The following is a 20,412-nucleotide window of genomic DNA, read 5'->3' on the forward strand; positions in this document are numbered from 1 at the left end:
ACTACATACAGATTTATACAGTCACCACTAGAGGGAGCTCACTACATACAGATTTATACAGTCACCACTAGAGGGAGCTCACTACATACAGATTTATACAGCCACCACTAGAGGGAGCTCACTACATACAGATTTATACAGCCACCACTAGGAGGAGCTCACTACATACAGATTTATACAGCCACCACTAGGAGGAGCTCACTACATACAGATTTATACAGCCACCACTAGAGGGAGCTCACTACATACAGATTTATACAGCCACCACTAGGGGGAGCTCACTACATACAGATTTATACAGCCACCACTAGGAGGAGCTCACTACATACAGATTTATACAGTCACCACTAGAGGGAGCTCACTACATACAGATTTATACAGTCACCACTAGGGGGAGCTCACTACATACAGATTTATACAACCACCACTAGAGGGAGCTCACTACATACAGATTTATACAGTCACCACTAGAGGGAGCTCACTACATACAGATTTATACAGCCACCACTAGGAGGAGCTCCCTACATGCAGAATTATACAGTCACCACTAGAGGGAGCTCACTACATGCAGAATTATACAGTCACCACTAGAGGGAGCTCACTACATACAGATTTATACAGCCACCACTAGGAGGAGCTCCCTACATGCAGAATTATACAGTCACCACTAGAGGGAGCTCACTACATGCAGAATTATACAGTCACCACTAGAGGGAGCTCACTACATACAGATTTATACAGCCACCACTAGGAGGAGCTCACTACATACAGATTTATACAGCCACCACTAGAGGGAGCTCACTACATACAGATTTATACAGCCACCACTAGGAGGAGCTCACTACATACAGATTTATACAGCCACCACTAGGAGGAGCTCACTACATACAGATTTATACAGTCACCACTAGAGGAAGCTCACTACATACAGATTTATACAGTCACCACTAGGAGGAGCTCACTACATACAGATTTATACAGCCACCACTAGAGGGAGCTCACTACATACAGATTTATACAGCCACCACTAGGAGGAGCTCACTACATACAGATTTATACAGCCACCACTAGGAGGAGCTCACTACATACAGATTTATACAGTCACCACTAGAGGGAGCTCACTACATACAGATTTATACAGTCACCACTGGGAGGAGCTCACTACATACAGATTTATACAGTCACCACTAGAGGGAGCTCACTACATACAGATTTATACAGTCACCACTACGGGGAGCTCACTACATACAGATTTATACAACCACCACTAGAGGGAGCTCACTACATACAGATTTATACAGCCACCACTAGGAGGAGCTCACTACATACAGATTTATACAGCCACCACTAGGAGGAGCTCACTACATACAGATTTATACAGTCACCACTAGAGGGAGCTCACTACATACAGATTTATACAGTCACCACTAGGGGGAGCTCACTACATACAGATTTATACAACCACCACTAGGGGGAGCTCACTACATACAGATTTATACAACCACCACTAGAGGGAGCTCACTACATACAGATTTATACAGTCACCACTAGGGGGAGCTCACTACATACAGATTTATACAGTCACCACTAGGGGGAGCTCACTACATACAGATTTATACAGCCACCACTAGAGGGAGATCACTGCATACAGATTTATACAGTCACCACTAGGGGGAGCACACTGCATACAGATTTATACAGCCACGACTAGAGGGAGCTCACTACATACAGATTTATACAGCCACCACTAGGGGGAGCTCACTACATACAGATTTATACAGCCACCACTAGGAGAAGATCACTACATACAGATTTATACAGCCACCACTAGAGAAGATCACTATATACAGATTTATACAGCCACCACTAGGGGGAGGTCACTACATACAGATTTATACAGTCACCACTAGAGGGAGCTCACTACATACAGATTTATACAGTCACCACTAGAGGGAGCTCACTACATACAGATTTATACAGTCACCACTAGAGGGAGCTCACTACATACAGATTTATACAGCCACCACTAGGAGGAGCTCCCTACATGCAGAATTATACAGTCACCACTAGAGGGAGCTCACTATATACAGATTTATACAGCCACGACTAGAGGGAGCTCACTACATACAGATTTATACAGCCACCACTAGGGGGAGCTCACTACATACAGATTTATACAGCCACCACTAGGAGAAGATCACTACATACAGATTTATACAGCCACCACTAGAGAAGATCACTATATACAGATTTATACAGCCACCACTAGAGGGAGCTCACTACATACAGATTTATACAGCCACCACTAGGAGGAGCTCACTACATACAGATTTATACAGTCACCACTAGAGGGAGCTCACTACATACAGATTTATACAGTCACCACTAGGGGGAGCTCACTACATACAGATTTATACAGTCACCACTAGAGGGAGCTCACTACATACAGATTTATACAGTCACCACTAGGGGGAGCTCACTACATACAGATTTATACAACCACCACTAGGAGGAGCTCACTACATACAGATTTATACAGCCACCACTAGGAGGAGCTCACTACATACAGATTTATACAGTCACCACTAGAGGAGGAGCTCACTACATACAGATTTATACAGTCACCACTAGAGGAAGCTCACTACATACAGATTTATACAGTCACCACTAGGGGGAGCTCACTACATACAGATTTATACAACCACCACTAGAGGGAGCTCACTACATACAGATTTATACAGTCACCACTAGGGGGAGCTCACTACATACAGATTTATACAACCACCACTAGGAGGAGCTCACTACATACAGATTTATACAGCCACCACTAGGAGGAGCTCACTACATACAGATTTATACAGTCACCACTAGAGGAGGAGCTCACTACATACAGATTTATACAGTCACCACTAGAGGAAGCTCACTACATACAGATTTATACAGTCACCACTAGGGGGAGCTCACTACATACAGATTTATACAACCACCACTAGAGGGAGCTCACTACATACAGATTTATACAGTCACCACTAGGGGGAGCTCACTACATACAGATTTATACAGCCACCACTAGAGGGAGATCACTGCATACAGATTTATACAGTCACCACTAGGGGGAGCACACTGCATACAGATTTATACAGCCACGACTAGAGGGAGCTCACTACATACAGATTTATACAGCCACCACTAGGGGGAGCTCACTACATACAGATTTATACAGCCACCACTAGGAGAAGATCACTACATACAGATTTATACAGCCACCACTAGAGAAGATCACTATATACAGATTTATACAGCCACCACTAGGGGGAGGTCACTACATACAGATTTATACAGTCACCACTAGAGGGAGCTCACTACATACAGATTTATACAGTCACCACTAGAGGGAGCTCACTACATACAGATTTATACAGTCACCACTAGAGGGAGCTCACTACATACAGATTTATACAGCCACCACTAGGAGGAGCTCCCTACATGCAGAATTATACAGTCACCACTAGAGGGAGCTCACTATATACAGATTTATACAGCCACCACTAGAGGGAGCTCACTACATACAGATTTATACAGCCACCACTAGAGGGAGCTCAATACATACAGATTTATACAGCCACCACTAGAGGGAGCTCAATACATACAGATTTATACAGCCACCACTAGAGGGAGCTCACTACATACAGATTTATACAGCCACCACTAGGAGGAGGTCACTATATACAGATTTATACAGTCACCACTAGGGGGAGCTCACTACATACAGATTTATACAGCCACCACTAGAGAAGATCACTATATACAGATTTATACAGCCACCACTAGGGGGAGGTCACTACATACAGATTTATACAGCCACCACTAGGAGAAGATCACTACATACAGATTTATACAGCCACCACTAGAGAAGATCACTACATACAGATTTATACAGCCACCACTAGGGGGAGCTCACTACATACAGATTTATACAGCCACCACTAGGAGGAGCTCACTACATACAGATTTATACAGCCACCACTAGGAGGAGCTCCCTACATGCAGAATTATACAGTCACCACTAGAGGGAGCTCACTACATGCAGAATTATACAGTCACCACTAGAGGGAGCTCACTACATACAGATTTATACAGCCACCACTAGGAGGAGCTCACTACATACAGATTTATACAGCCACCACTAGGAGGAGCTCACTACATACAGATTTATACAGCCACCACTAGGAGGAGCTCACTACATACAGATTTATACAGTCACCACTAGAGGGAGCTCACTATATACAGATTTATACAGCCACCACTAGGAGGAGCTCACTATATACAGATTTATACAGTCACCACTAGGGGGAGCTCACTACATACAGATTTATACAACCACCACTAGAGGGAGCTCACTACATACAGATTTATACAGCCACCACTAGGAGGAGCTCACTACATACAGATTTATACAGCCACCACTAGGAGGAGCTCACTACATACAGATTTATACAGTCACCACTAGAGGGAGCTCACTACATACAGATTTATACAGTCACCACTAGGGGGAGCTCACTACATACAGATTTATACAACCACCACTAGGAGGAGCTCACTACATACAGATTTATACAGCCACCACTAGGAGGAGCTCACTACATACAGATTTATACAGTCACCACTAGGAGGAGCTCACTACATACAGATTTATACAGTCACCACTAGAGGGAGCTCACTACATACAGATTTATACAGTCACCACTAGGGGGAGCTCACTACATACAGATTTATACAACCACCACTAGAGGGAGCTCACTACATACAGATTTATACAGTCACCACTAGGGGGAGCTCACTACATACAGATTTATACAGCCACCACTAGAGGGAGATCACTGCATACAGATTTATACAGTCACCACTAGGGGGAGCACACTGCATACAGATTTATACAGCCACGACTAGAGGGAGCTCACTACATACAGATTTATACAGCCACCACTAGGGGGAGCTCACTACATACAGATTTATACAGCCACCACTAGGAGAAGATCACTACATACAGATTTATACAGCCACCACTAGGGGGAGGTCACTATATACAGATTTATACAGCCACCACTAGGGGGAGGTCACTACATACAGATTTATACAGTCACCACTAGAGGGAGCTCACTACATACAGATTTATACAGTCACCACTAGAGGGAGCTCACTACATACAGATTTATACAGTCACCACTAGAGGGAGCTCACTACATACAGATTTATACAGCCACCACTAGGAGGAGCTCACTATATACAGATTTATACAGCCACCACTAGAGGGAGCTCACTACATACAGATTTATACAGCCACCACTAGAGGGAGCTCAATACATACAGATTTATACAGCCACCACTAGAGGGAGCTCAATACATACAGATTTATACAGCCACCACTAGAGGGAGCTCACTACATACAGATTTATACAGCCACCACTAGGAGGAGGTCACTATATACAGATTTATACAGTCACCACTAGGGGGAGCTCACTACATACAGATTTATACAGCCACCACTAGAGAAGATCACTATATACAGATTTATACAGCCACCACTAGGGGGAGGTCACTACATACAGATTTATACAGCCACCACTAGGAGAAGATCACTACATACAGATTTATACAGCCACCACTAGAGAAGATCACTACATACAGATTTATACAGCCACCACTAGGGGGAGCTCACTACATACAGATTTATACAGCCACCACTAGGAGGAGCTCACTACATACAGATTTATACAGCCACCACTAGGAGGAGCTCCCTACATGCAGAATTATACAGTCACCACTAGAGGGAGCTCACTACATGCAGAATTATACAGTCACCACTAGAGGGAGCTCACTACATACAGATTTATACAGCCACCACTAGGAGGAGCTCACTACATACAGATTTATACAGCCACCACTAGGAGGAGCTCACTACATACAGATTTATACAGCCACCACTAGGAGGAGCTCACTACATACAGATTTATACAGTCACCACTAGAGGGAGCTCACTATATACAGATTTATACAGCCACCACTAGGAGGAGCTCACTATATACAGATTTATACAGTCACCACTAGGGGGAGCTCACTACATACAGATTTATACAACCACCACTAGAGGGAGCTCACTACATACAGATTTATACAGTCACCACTAGGGGGAGCTCACTACATACAGATTTATACAGCCACCACTAGAGGGAGATCACTGCATACAGATTTATACAGTCACCACTAGGGGGAGCACACTGCATACAGATTTATACAGCCACGACTAGAGGGAGCTCACTACATACAGATTTATACAGCCACCACTAGGGGGAGCTCACTACATACAGATTTATACAGCCACCACTAGGAGAAGATCACTACATACAGATTTATACAGCCACCACTAGAGAAGATCACTATATACAGATTTATACAGCCACCACTAGGGGGAGGTCACTACATACAGATTTATACAGTCACCACTAGAGGGAGCTCACTATATACAGTCACCACTAGAGGGAGCTCACTACATACAGATTTATACAGCCACCACTAGAGGGAGGTCACTACATACAGATTTCTACAGCCACCACTAGGGGGAGCTCACTACATACAGATTTATACAGCCACCACTAGGGGGAGCTCACTACATACAGATTTATACAGCCACCACTAGGGGGAGCTCACTACATACAGATTTATACAGCCACCACTAGAGAAGATCACTATATACAGATTTATACAGCCACCACTAGGGGGAGGTCACTACATACAGATTTATACAGCCACCACTAGGAGAAGATCACTACATACAGATTTATACAGCCACCACTAGAGAAGATCACTACATACAGATTTATACAGCCACCACTAGGGGGAGCTCACTACATACAGATTTATACAGCCACCACTAGGAGGAGCTCACTACATACAGATTTATACAGCCACCACTAGGAGGAGCTCCCTACATGCAGAATTATACAGTCACCACTAGAGGGAGCTCACTACATGCAGAATTATACAGTCACCACTAGAGGGAGCTCACTACATACAGATTTATACAGCCACCACTAGGAGGAGCTCACTACATACAGATTTATACAGCCACCACTAGGAGGAGCTCACTACATACAGATTTATACAGCCACCACTAGGAGGAGCTCACTACATACAGATTTATACAGTCACCACTAGAGGGAGCTCACTATATACAGATTTATACAGCCACCACTAGGAGGAGCTCACTATATACAGATTTATACAGTCACCACTAGGGGGAGCTCACTACATACAGATTTATACAACCACCACTAGAGGGAGCTCACTACATACAGATTTATACAGTCACCACTAGGGGGAGCTCACTACATACAGATTTATACAGCCACCACTAGAGGGAGATCACTGCATACAGATTTATACAGTCACCACTAGGGGGAGCACACTGCATACAGATTTATACAGCCACGACTAGAGGGAGCTCACTACATACAGATTTATACAGCCACCACTAGGGGGAGCTCACTACATACAGATTTATACAGCCACCACTAGGAGAAGATCACTACATACAGATTTATACAGCCACCACTAGAGAAGATCACTATATACAGATTTATACAGCCACCACTAGGGGGAGGTCACTACATACAGATTTATACAGTCACCACTAGAGGGAGCTCACTATATACAGTCACCACTAGAGGGAGCTCACTACATACAGATTTATACAGCCACCACTAGAGGGAGGTCACTACATACAGATTTCTACAGCCACCACTAGGGGGAGCTCACTACATACAGATTTATACAGCCACCACTAGGGGGAGCTCACTACATACAGATTTATACAGCCACCACTAGAGAAGATCACTATATACAGATTTATACAGTCACCACTAGGGGGAGGTCACTACATACAGATTTATACAGTCACCACTAGAGGGAGCTCACTATATACAGTCACCACTAGAGGGAGCTCACTACATACAGATTTATACAGTCACCACTAGAGGGAGCTCACTACATACAGATTTATACAGCCACCACTAGGAGGAGCTCACTACATACAGATTTATACAGCCACCACTAGGGGGAGGTCACTACATACAGATTTATACAGTCACCACTAGAGGGAGCTCACTACATACAGATTTATACAGCCACCACTAGAGGGAGCTCACTACATACAGATTTATACAGCCACCACTAGAGGGAGGTCACTACATACAGATTTATACAGCCACCACTAGGGGGAGCTCACTACATACAGATTTATACAGCCACCACTAGGGGGAGCTCACTACATACAGATTTATACAGCCACCACTAGAGAAGATCACTATATACAGATTTATACAGCCACCACTAGGGGGAGGTCACTACATACAGATTTATACAGTCACCACTAGAGGGAGCTCACTATATACAGTCACCACTAGAGGGAGCTCACTACATACAGATTTATACAGCCACCACTAGAGGGAGCTCACTACATACAGATTTATACAGCCACCACTAGGGGGAGCTCACTACATACAGATTTATACAGCCACCACTAGGGGGAGCTCACTACATACAGATTTATACAGCCACCACTAGGGGGAGCTCACTACATACAGATTTATACAGCCACCACTAGGGGGAGCTCACTACATACAGATTTATACAGCCACCACTAGGGGGAGCTCACTACATACAGATTTATACAACCACCACTAGGGGGAGCTCACTACATACAGATTTATACAACCACCACTAGAGGGAGCTCACTGCATACAGATTTATACAGTCACCACTGGGGGGAGCTCACTACATACAGATTTATACAGTCACCACTAGGGGGAGCTCACTACATAAAGATTACACAGTCACCACTAGGGGGAGCTCACTACATACAGATTTATACAGCCACCACTAGAGGGAGATCACTATATACAGATTTATACAGCCACCACTAGAGGGAGATCACTACATACAGATTTATACAGTCACCACTAGAGGGAGCTCACTATATACAGATTTATACAGTCACCACTAGAGGAAGCTCACTATATACAGATTTATACAGCCACCACTAGGGGGAGGTCACTACATACAGATTTATACAGTCACCACTAGAGGGAGCTCACTACATACAGATTTATACAGTCACCACTAGAGGGAGCTCACTACATACAGATTTATACAGTCACCACTAGAGGGAGCTCACTACATACAGATTTATACAGCCACCACTAGGAGGAGCTCCCTACATGCAGAATTATACAGTCACCACTAGAGGGAGCTCACTACATGCAGAATTATACAGTCACCACTAGAGGGAGCTCACTACATACAGATTTATACAGCCACCACTAGAGGGAGCTCACTACATACAGATTTATACAGCCACCACTAGAGGGAGCTCACTACATACAGATTTATACAGCCACCACTAGGAGGAGCTCACTATATACAGATTTATACAGCCACCACTAGAGGGAGCTCACTACATACAGATTTATACAGCCACCACTAGAGGGAGCTCAATACATACAGATTTATACAGCCACCACTAGAGGGAGCTCACTACATACAGATTTATACAGCCACCACTAGGAGGAGCTCACTACATACAGATTTATACAGCCACCACTAGGGGTAGCTCACTATATACAGATTTATACAGTCACCACTAGGGGGAGCTCACTACATACAGATTTATACAACCACCACTAGAGGGAGCTCACTACATACAGATTTATACAGCCACCACTAGGGGGAGCTCACTACATACAGATTTATACAACCACCACTAGAGGGAGCTCACTGCATACAGATTTATACAGTCACCACTGGGGGGAGCTCACTACATACAGATTTATACAGTCACCACTAGGGGGAGCTCACTACATACAGATAACACAGTCACCACTAGGGGGAGCTCACTACATACAGATTTATACAGCCACCACTAGAGGGAGCTCACTATATACAGATTTATACAGCCACCACTAGGGGGAGGTCACTACATACAGATTTATACAGTCACCACTAGAGGGAGCTCACTATATACAGATTTGTACAGTCACCACTAGAGGAAGCTCACTATATACAGATTTATACAGCCACCACTAGGGGGAGGTCACTACATACAGATTTATACAGTCACCACTAGAGGGAGCTCACTACATGCAGAATTATACAGTCACCACCAGAGGGAGCTCACTACATACAGATTTATACAGCCACCACTAGGAGGAGCTCACTACATACAGATTTATACAGCCACCACTAGAGGGAGCTCAATACATACAAATTTATACAGCCACCACTAGAGGGAGCTCAATACATACAAATTTATACAGCCACCACTAGAGGGAGCTCAATACATACAGATTTATACAGCCACCACTAGAGGGAGCTCACTACATACAGATTTATACAGCCACCGCTAGGAGGAGCTCACTACATACAGATTTATACAGCCACCACTAGGGGTAGCTCACTATATACAGATTTATACAACCACCACTAGAGGGAGCTCACTACATACAGATTTATACAGTCACCACTAGGGGGAGCTCACTACATAGATTTATACAGCCACCACTAGAGGGAGCACACTGCATACAGATTTATACAGCCACGACTAGAGGGAGCTCACTACATACAGATTTATACAGCCACCACTAGGGGGAGCTCACTACATACAGATTTATACAGCCATTACTAGGAGAAGATCACTACATACAGATTTATACAGCCACCACTAGAGAAGATCACTATATACAGATTTATACAGCCACCACTAGGGGGAGGTCACTACATACAGATTTATACAGTCACCACTAGAGGGAGCTCACTATATACAGTCACCACTAGAGGGAGCTCACTACATACAGATTTATACAGCCACCACTAGAGGGAGCTCACTACATACAGATTTATACAGCCACCACTAGGGGGAGCTCACTACATACAGATTTATACAGTCACCACTAGGGGGAGCTCACTGCATACAGATTTATACAGTCACCACTAGGGGGAGCTCACTACATACAGATTTATACAGCCACCACTAGGGGGAGCTCACTACATACAGATTTATACAACCACCACTAGGAGAAGCTCACTACATACAGATTTATACAACCACCACTAGAGGGAGCTCACTGCATACAGATTTATACAGTCACCACTGGGGGGAGCTCACTACATACAGATTTATACAGTCACCACTAGGGGGAGCTCACTACATACAGATTACACAGCCACCACTAGAGGGAGCTCACTACATACAGATTTATACAGTCACCACTAGGGGGAGCTCACTACATACAGATTTATACAGTCACCACTAGAGGGAGATCACTACATACAGATTTATACAGTCACCACTAGGGGGAGCACACTGCATACAGATTTATACAGCCACCTCTAGAGGGAGCTCACTACATACAGATTTATACAGCCACCACTAGGGGGAGCTCACTACATACAGATTTATACAGCCACCACTAGAGGGAGCTCACTACATACAGATTTATACAGTCACCACTAGGGGGGGGGGGGGGGGGGCTCACTACATACAGATTTATACAGCCACCACTAGAGGGAGATCACTATATACAGATTTATACAGCCACCACTAGAGGGAGATCACTACATACAGATTTATACAGTCACCACTAGAGGGAGCTCACTATATACAGATTTATACAGTCACCACTAGAGGAAGCTCACTACATACAGATTTATACAGCCACCGCTAGGGGGAGCTCACTACATACAGATTTATACAGCCACCACTAGGAGGAGCTCACTACATACAGATTTATACAGCCACCACTAGGGGTAGCTCACTATATACAGATTTATACAGTCACCACTAGAGGGAGCTCACTACATACAGATTTATACAGCCACCACTAGAGGGAGCTCACTACATACAGATTTATACAACCACCACTAGAGGGAGCTCACTGCATACAGATTTATACAGTCACCACTAGGGGGAGCTCACTACATACAGATTTATACAGTCACCACTAGGGGGAGCTCACTACATACAGATGTACACAGCCACCACTAGAGGGAGCTCACTACATACAGATGTATACAGTCACCACTAGGGGGAGCTCACTACATACAGATGTACACAGCCACCACTAGAGGGAGATCACTACATACAGATTTATACAGTCACCACACTGAATACAGATTTATACAGTCACCACTAGGGGGAGCTCACTACATACAGATTTATACAGCCACCACTAGGGGGAGCTCACTACATACAGATTTATACAGTCACCACTAAGGGGGGGGGGGGGGCTCACTACATACAGATTCATACAGCCACCACTAGAGGGAGCTCACTACATACAGATTTATACAGCCACCACTAGAGGGAGCTCACTACATACAGATTTATACAGTCACCACTAGGAGGAGCTCACTACATACAGATTTATACAGCCACCACTAGGGGGGGGGGGGCTCACTACATACAGATTTATACAGCCACCACTAGGGGGAGCTCACTACATACAGATTTATATAGTCACCACTAGAGGGAGCTCACTACATACAGATTTATACAGTCACCACTAGGAGGAGATCACTACATACAGATTTATACAGCCACCACTAGAGGGAGCTCACTATAATACAGATTTATATAGCCACCACTAGAGGGAGCTCACTATAATACAGATTTATATAGTCACCACTAGAGGGAGCTCACTACATATAGATTTATACAGTCACCACTAGAGGGAGATCACTACATACAGATTTATACTGCCACCACTAGAGGGAGCTCACTACATACAGAATTATACAGTCACCACTAGAGGGAGCTCACTACATACAGAATTATACAGTCACCACTAGAGGGAGCTCACTACATACAGATTTATACAGCCACCACTAGGAGGAGCTCACTACATACAGATTTATACAGCCACCACTAGAGGGCGCTCACTACATACAGATTTATACAGCCACCACTAGGAGGAGCTCACTACATACAGATTTATACAGTCACCACTAGAGGAAGCTCACTATATACAGATTTATACAGCCACCACTAGAGGGAGCTCACTACATACAGATTTATACAGCCACCACTAGGAGGAGCTCACTACATACAGATTTATACAGCCACCACTAGAGGGAGCTCACTACATACAGATTTATACAGCCACAACTAGGAGGAGCTCACTACATACAGATTTATACAGCCACCACTAGGGGTAGCTCACTACATACAGATTTATACAGTCACCACTAGGGGTAGCTCACTACATACAGATTTATACAGTCACCACTAGAGGGAGCTCACTACATACAGATTTATACAGCCACCACTAGGGGGAGCTCACTACATACAGATTTATACAGTCACCACTAGGGGGAGCTCACTACATACAGATTTATACAGCCACCACTAGAGGGAGGTCACTACATACAGATTTATACAGTCACCACTAGAGGGAGCTCACTATATACAGATTTATACAGTCACCACTAGAGGGAGCTCACTATATACAGATTTATACAGCCACCACTAGGGGGAGCTCACTATATACAGATTTATACAGCCACCACTAGGGGGAGGTCACTACATACAGATTTATACAGTCACCACTAGAGGGAGCTCACTACATACAGATTTATACAGCCACCACTAGAGGGAGCTCACTACATACAGATTTATACAGCCACCACTAGAGGGAGCTCACTACATACAGATTTATACAGCCACCACTAGGAGGAGCTCACTACATACAGATTTATACAGCCACCACTAGGAGGAGCTCACTACATACAGATTTATACAGTCACCACTAGAGGAAGCTCACTATATACAGATTTATACAGCCACCACTAGAGGGAGCTCACTACATACAGATTTATACAGCCACAACTAGAGGGAGCTCACTACATACAGATTTATACAGCCACAACTAGGAGGAGCTGACTACATACAGATTTATACAGCCACCACTAGGGGTAGCTCACTACATACAGATTTATACAGTCACCACTAGAGGGAGCTCACTACATACAGATTTATACAGCCACCACTAGGGGGAGCTCACTACATACAGATTTATACAGCCACCACTAGGGGGAGGTCACTACATACAGATTTATACAGTCACCACTAGAGGGAGCTCACTACATACAGATTTATACAGCCACCACTAGAGGGAGCTCACTACATACAGATTTATACAGCCACCACTAGAGGGAGCTCACTACATACAGATTTATACAGCCACCACTAGGGGGAGCTCACTACATACAGATTTATACAGCCACCACTAGGTGGAGCTCACTACATACAGATTTATACAGCCACCACTAGGGGGAGCTCACTACATACAGATTTATACAGCCACCACTAGGGGGAGCTCACTACATACAGATTTATACAGCCACCACTAGGGGGAGCTCACTACATACAGATTTATACAGCCACCACTAGGAGGAGCTCACTATATACAGATTTATACAGTCACCACTAGAGGGAGCTCACTACATACAGATTTATACAGCCACCACTAGGGGGAGCTCACTACATACAGATTTATACAACCACCACTAGAGGGAGCTCACTGCATACAGATTTATACAGTCACCACTGGGGGGAGCTCACTACATACAGATTTATTCAGTCACCACAAGGGGGAGCTCACTACATACAGATTTATACAGTCACCACTAGGGGGAGCTCACTACATACAGATTTATACAGCCACCACTAGAGGGAGATCACTATATACAGATTTATACAGCCACCACTAGAGGGAGCTCACTACATACAGATTTATACAGCCACCACTAGAGGGAGCTCATTATATACAGATTTATACAGTCACCACTAGAGGGAGCTCACTATATACAGTCACCACTAGAGGGAGCTCACTACATACAGATTTATACAGCCACCACTAGAGGGAGCTCACTACATACAGATTTATACAGCCACCACTAGGGGGAGCTCACTACATACAGATTTATACAGCCACCACTAGGGGGAGCTCACTACATACAGATTTATACAGCCACCACTAGGGGGAGCTCACTACATACAGATTTATACAGCCACCACTAGGGGGAGCTCACTACATACAGATTTATACAACCACCACTAGGGGGAGCTCACTACATACAGATTTATACAACCACCACTAGGGGGAGCTCACTACATACAGATTTATACAACCACCACTAGAGGGAGCTCACTGCATACAGATTTATACAGTCACCACTGGGGGGAGCTCACTACATACAGATTTATACAGTCACCACTAGGGGGAGCTCACTACATAAAGATTACACAGTCACCACTAGGGGGAGCTCACTACATACAGATTTATACAGCCACCACTAGAGGGAGATCACTATATACAGATTTATACAGCCACCACTAGAGGGAGATCACTACATACAGATTTATACAGTCACCACTAGAGGGAGCTCACTATATACAGATTTATACAGTCACCACTAGAGGAAGCTCACTATATACAGATTTATACAGCCACCACTAGGGGGAGGTCACTACATACAGATTTATACAGTCACCACTAGAGGGAGCTCACTACATACAGATTTATACAGTCACCACTAGAGGGAGCTCACTACATACAGATTTATACAGCCACCACTAGGAGGAGCTCCCTACATGCAGAATTATACAGTCACCACTAGAGGGAGCTCACTACATGCAGAATTATACAGTCACCACTAGAGGGAGCTCACTACATACAGATTTATACAGCCACCACTAGAGGGAGCTCACTACATACAGATTTATACAGCCACCACTAGAGGGAGCTCACTACATACAGATTTATACAGCCACCACTAGGAGGAGCTCACTATATACAGATTTATACAGCCACCACTAGAGGGAGCTCACTACATACAGATTTATACAGCCACCACTAGAGGGAGCTCAATACATACAGATTTATACAGCCACCACTAGAGGGAGCTCACTACATACAGATTTATACAGCCACCACTAGGGGTAGCTCACTATATACAGATTTATACAGTCACCACTAGGGGGAGCTCACTACATACAGATTTATACAACCACCACTAGAGGGAGCTCACTACATACAGATTTATACAGCCACCACTAGGGGGAGCTCACTACATACAGATTTATACAACCACCACTAGAGGGAGCTCACTGCATACAGATTTATACAGTCACCACTGGGGGGAGCTCACTACATACAGATTTATACAGTCACCACTAGGGGGAGCTCACTACATACAGATAACACAGTCACCACTAGGGGGAGCTCACTACATACAGATTTATACAGTCACCACTAGAGGGAGCTCACTATATACAGATTTATACAGCCACCACTAGGGGGAGGTCACTACATACAGATTTATACAGTCACCACTAGAGGGAGCTCACTACATGCAGAATTATACAGTCACCACCAGAGGGAGCTCACTACATACAGATTTATACAGCCACCACTAGGAGGAGCTCACTACATACAGATTTATACAGCCACCACTAGAGGGAGCTCAATACATACAAATTTATACAGCCACCACTAGAGGGAGCTCAATACATACAAATTTATACAGCCACCACTAGAGGGAGCTCAATACATACAGATTTATACAGCCACCACTAGAGGGAGCTCACTACATACAGATTTATACAGCCACCGCTAGGAGGAGCTCACTACATACAGATTTATACAGCCACCACTAGGGGTAGCTCACTATATACAGATTTATACAACCACCACTAGAGGGAGCTCACTACATAGATTTATACAGCCACCACTAGAGGGAGCACACTGCATACAGATTTATACAGCCACGACTAGAGGGAGCTCACTACATACAGATTTATACAGCCACCACTAGGGGGAGCTCACTACATACAGATTTATACAGCCATTACTAGGAGAAGATCACTACATACAGATTTATACAGCCACCACTAGAGAAGATCACTATATACAGATTTATACAGCCACCACTAGGGGGAGGTCACTACATACAGATTTATACAGTCACCACTAGAGGGAGCTCACTATATACAGTCACCACTAGAGGGAGCTCACTACATACAGATTTATACAGCCACCACTAGAGGGAGCTCACTACATACAGATTTATACAGCCACCACTAGGGGGAGCTCACTACATACAGATTTATACAGTCACCACTAGGGGGAGCTCACTGCATACAGATTTATACAGTCACCACTAGGGGGAGCTCACTACATACAGATTTATACAGCCACCACTAGGGGGAGCTCACTACATACAGATTTATACAACCACCACTAGGAGAAGCTCACTACATACAGATTTATACAACCACCACTAGAGGGAGCTCACTGCATACAGATTTATACAGTCACCACTGGGGGGAGCTCACTACATACAGATTTATACAGTCACCACTAGGGGGAGCTCACTACATACAGATTACACAGCCACCACTAGAGGGAGCTCACTACATACAGATTTATACAGTCACCACTAGGGGGAGCTCACTACATACAGATTTATACAGTCACCACTAGAGGGAGATCACTACATACAGATTTATACAGTCACCACTAGGGGGAGCACACTGCATACAGATTAATACAGCCACCTCTAGAGGGAGCTCACTACATACAGATTTATACAGCCACCACTAGGGGGAGCTCACTACATACAGATTTATACAGCCACCACTAGAGGGAGCTCACTACATACAGATTTATACAGTCACCACTAGGGGGGGGGGGGGGGGGGGGCTCACTACATACAGATTTATACAGCCACCACTAGAGGGAGATCACTATATACAGATTTATACAGCCACCACTAGAGGGAGATCACTACATACAGATTTATACAGTCACCACTAGAGGGAGCTCACTATATACAGATTTATACAGTCACCACTAGAGGAAGCTCACTACATACAGATTTATACAGCCACCGCTAGGGGGAGCTCACTACATACAGATTTATACAGCCACCACTAGGAGGAGCTCACTACATACAGATTTATACAGCCACCACTAGGGGTAGCTCACTATATACAGATTTATACAGTCACCACTAGAGGGAGCTCACTACATACAGATTTATACAGCCACCACTAGAGGGAGCTCACTACATACAGATTTATACAACCACCACTAGAGGGAGCTCACTGCATACAGATTTATACAGTCACCACTAGGGGGAGCTCACTACATACAGATTTATACAGTCACCACTAGGGGGAGCTCACTACATACAGATGTACACAGCCACCACTAGAGGGAGCTCACTACATACAGATGTATACAGTCACCACTAGGGGGAGCTCACTACATACAGATGTACACAGCCACCACTAGAGGGAGATCACTACATACAGATTTATACAGTCACCACACTGAATACAGATTTATACAGTCACCACTAGGGGGAGCTCACTACATACAGATTTATACAGCCACCACTAGGGGGAGCTCACTACATACAGATTTATACAGTCACCACTAGGGGGGGGGGGGGGGGGCTCACTACATACAGATTCATACAGCCACCACTAGAGGGAGCTCACTACATACAGATTTATACAGCCACCACTAGAGGGAGCTCACTACATACAGATTTATACAGTCACCACTAGGAGGAGCTCACTACATACAGATTTACACAGCCACCACTAGGGGGGGGGGGGGCTCACTACATACAGATTTATACAGCCACCACTAGGGGGAGCTCACTACATACAGATTAATATAGTCACCACTAGAGGGAGCTCACTACATACAGATTTATACAGTCACCACTAGGAGGAGCTCACTACATACAGATTAATACAGCCACCACTAGAGGGAGATCACTACATACAGATTTATACAGCCACCACTAGAGGGAGCTCACTATAATACAGATTTATATAGCCACCACTAGAGGGAGCTCACTATAATACAGATTTATATAGTCACCACTAGAGGGAGCTCACTACATATAGATTTATACAGTCACCACTAGAGGGAGATCACTACATACAGATTTATACTGCCACCACTAGAGGGAGCTCACTACATACAGAATTATACAGCCACCACTAGGAGGAGCTCACTACATACAGATTTATACAGCCACCACTAGAGGGAGCTCACTACATACAGATTTATACAGCCACCACTAGGAGGAGCTCACTACATACAGATTTATACAGCCACCACTAGAGGGCGCTCACTACATACAGATTTATACAGCCACCACTAGGAGGAGCTCACTACATACAGATTTATACAGTCACCACTAGAGGAAGCTCACTATATACAGATTTATACAGCCACCACTAGAGGGAGCTCACTACATACAGATTTATACAGCCACCACTAGAGGGCGCTCACTACATACAGATTTATACAGCCACCACTAGGAGGAGCTCACTACATACAGATTTATACAGTCACCACTAGAGGAAGCTCACTATATACAGATTTATACAGCCACCACTAGAGGGAGCTCACTACATACAGATTTATACAGCCACCACTAGGAGGAGCTCACTACATACAGATTTATACAGCCACCACTAGGGGTAGCTCACTACATACAGATTTATACAGTCACCACTAGGGGTAGCTCACTACATACAGATTTATACAGTCACCACTAGAGGGAGCTCACTACATACAGATTTATACAGCCACCACTAGGGGGAGCTCACTACATACAGATTTATACAGTCACCACTAGGGGGAGCTCACTACATACAGATTTATACAGCCACCACTAGAGGGAGGTCACTACATACAGATTTATACAGTCACCACTAGGGGGAGCACACTGCATACAGATTTATACAGCCACCACTAGAGAAGATCACTACATACAGATTTATACAGTCACCACTAGAGGGAGCTCACTATATACAGATTTATACAGTCACCACTAGAGGGAGCTCACTATATACAGATTTATACAGCCACCACTAGGGGGAGCTCACTATATACAGATTTATACAGCCACCACTAGGGGGAGGTCACTACATACAGATTTATACAGTCACCACTAGAGGGAGCTCACTACATACAGATTTATACAGCCACCACTAGAGGGAGCTCACTACATACAGATTTATACAGCCACCACTAGAGGGAGCTCACTACATACAGATTTATACAGCCACCACTAGGAGGAGCTCACTACATACAGATTTATACAGCCACCACTAGGAGGAGCTCACTACATACAGATTTATACAGTCACCACTAGAGGAAGCTCACTATATACAGATTTATACAGCCACCACTAGAGGGAGCTCACTACATACAGATTTATACAGCCACAACTAGAGGGAGCTCACTACATACAGATTTATACAGCCACCACTAG

General features: G+C 44.3%; 1 protein-coding gene across 1 annotated transcript in view; it reads right to left on the minus strand.

Annotated features, from left to right (window-relative positions):
- Positions 1 to 20,412, minus strand: part of IRAG2 (inositol 1,4,5-triphosphate receptor associated 2) — a 70,008-nt gene that overhangs the window by 13,470 nt on the left and 36,126 nt on the right. The window lies entirely within an intron of this gene.

Source organism: Phyllobates terribilis, unplaced genomic scaffold, assembly GCF_046119375.1.
Source record: "Phyllobates terribilis strain yellow unplaced genomic scaffold, ASM4611937v1 Scaffold_10__3_contigs__length_209671492, whole genome shotgun sequence".
Taxonomy (NCBI): Eukaryota; Metazoa; Chordata; class Amphibia; order Anura; family Dendrobatidae; genus Phyllobates; species Phyllobates terribilis.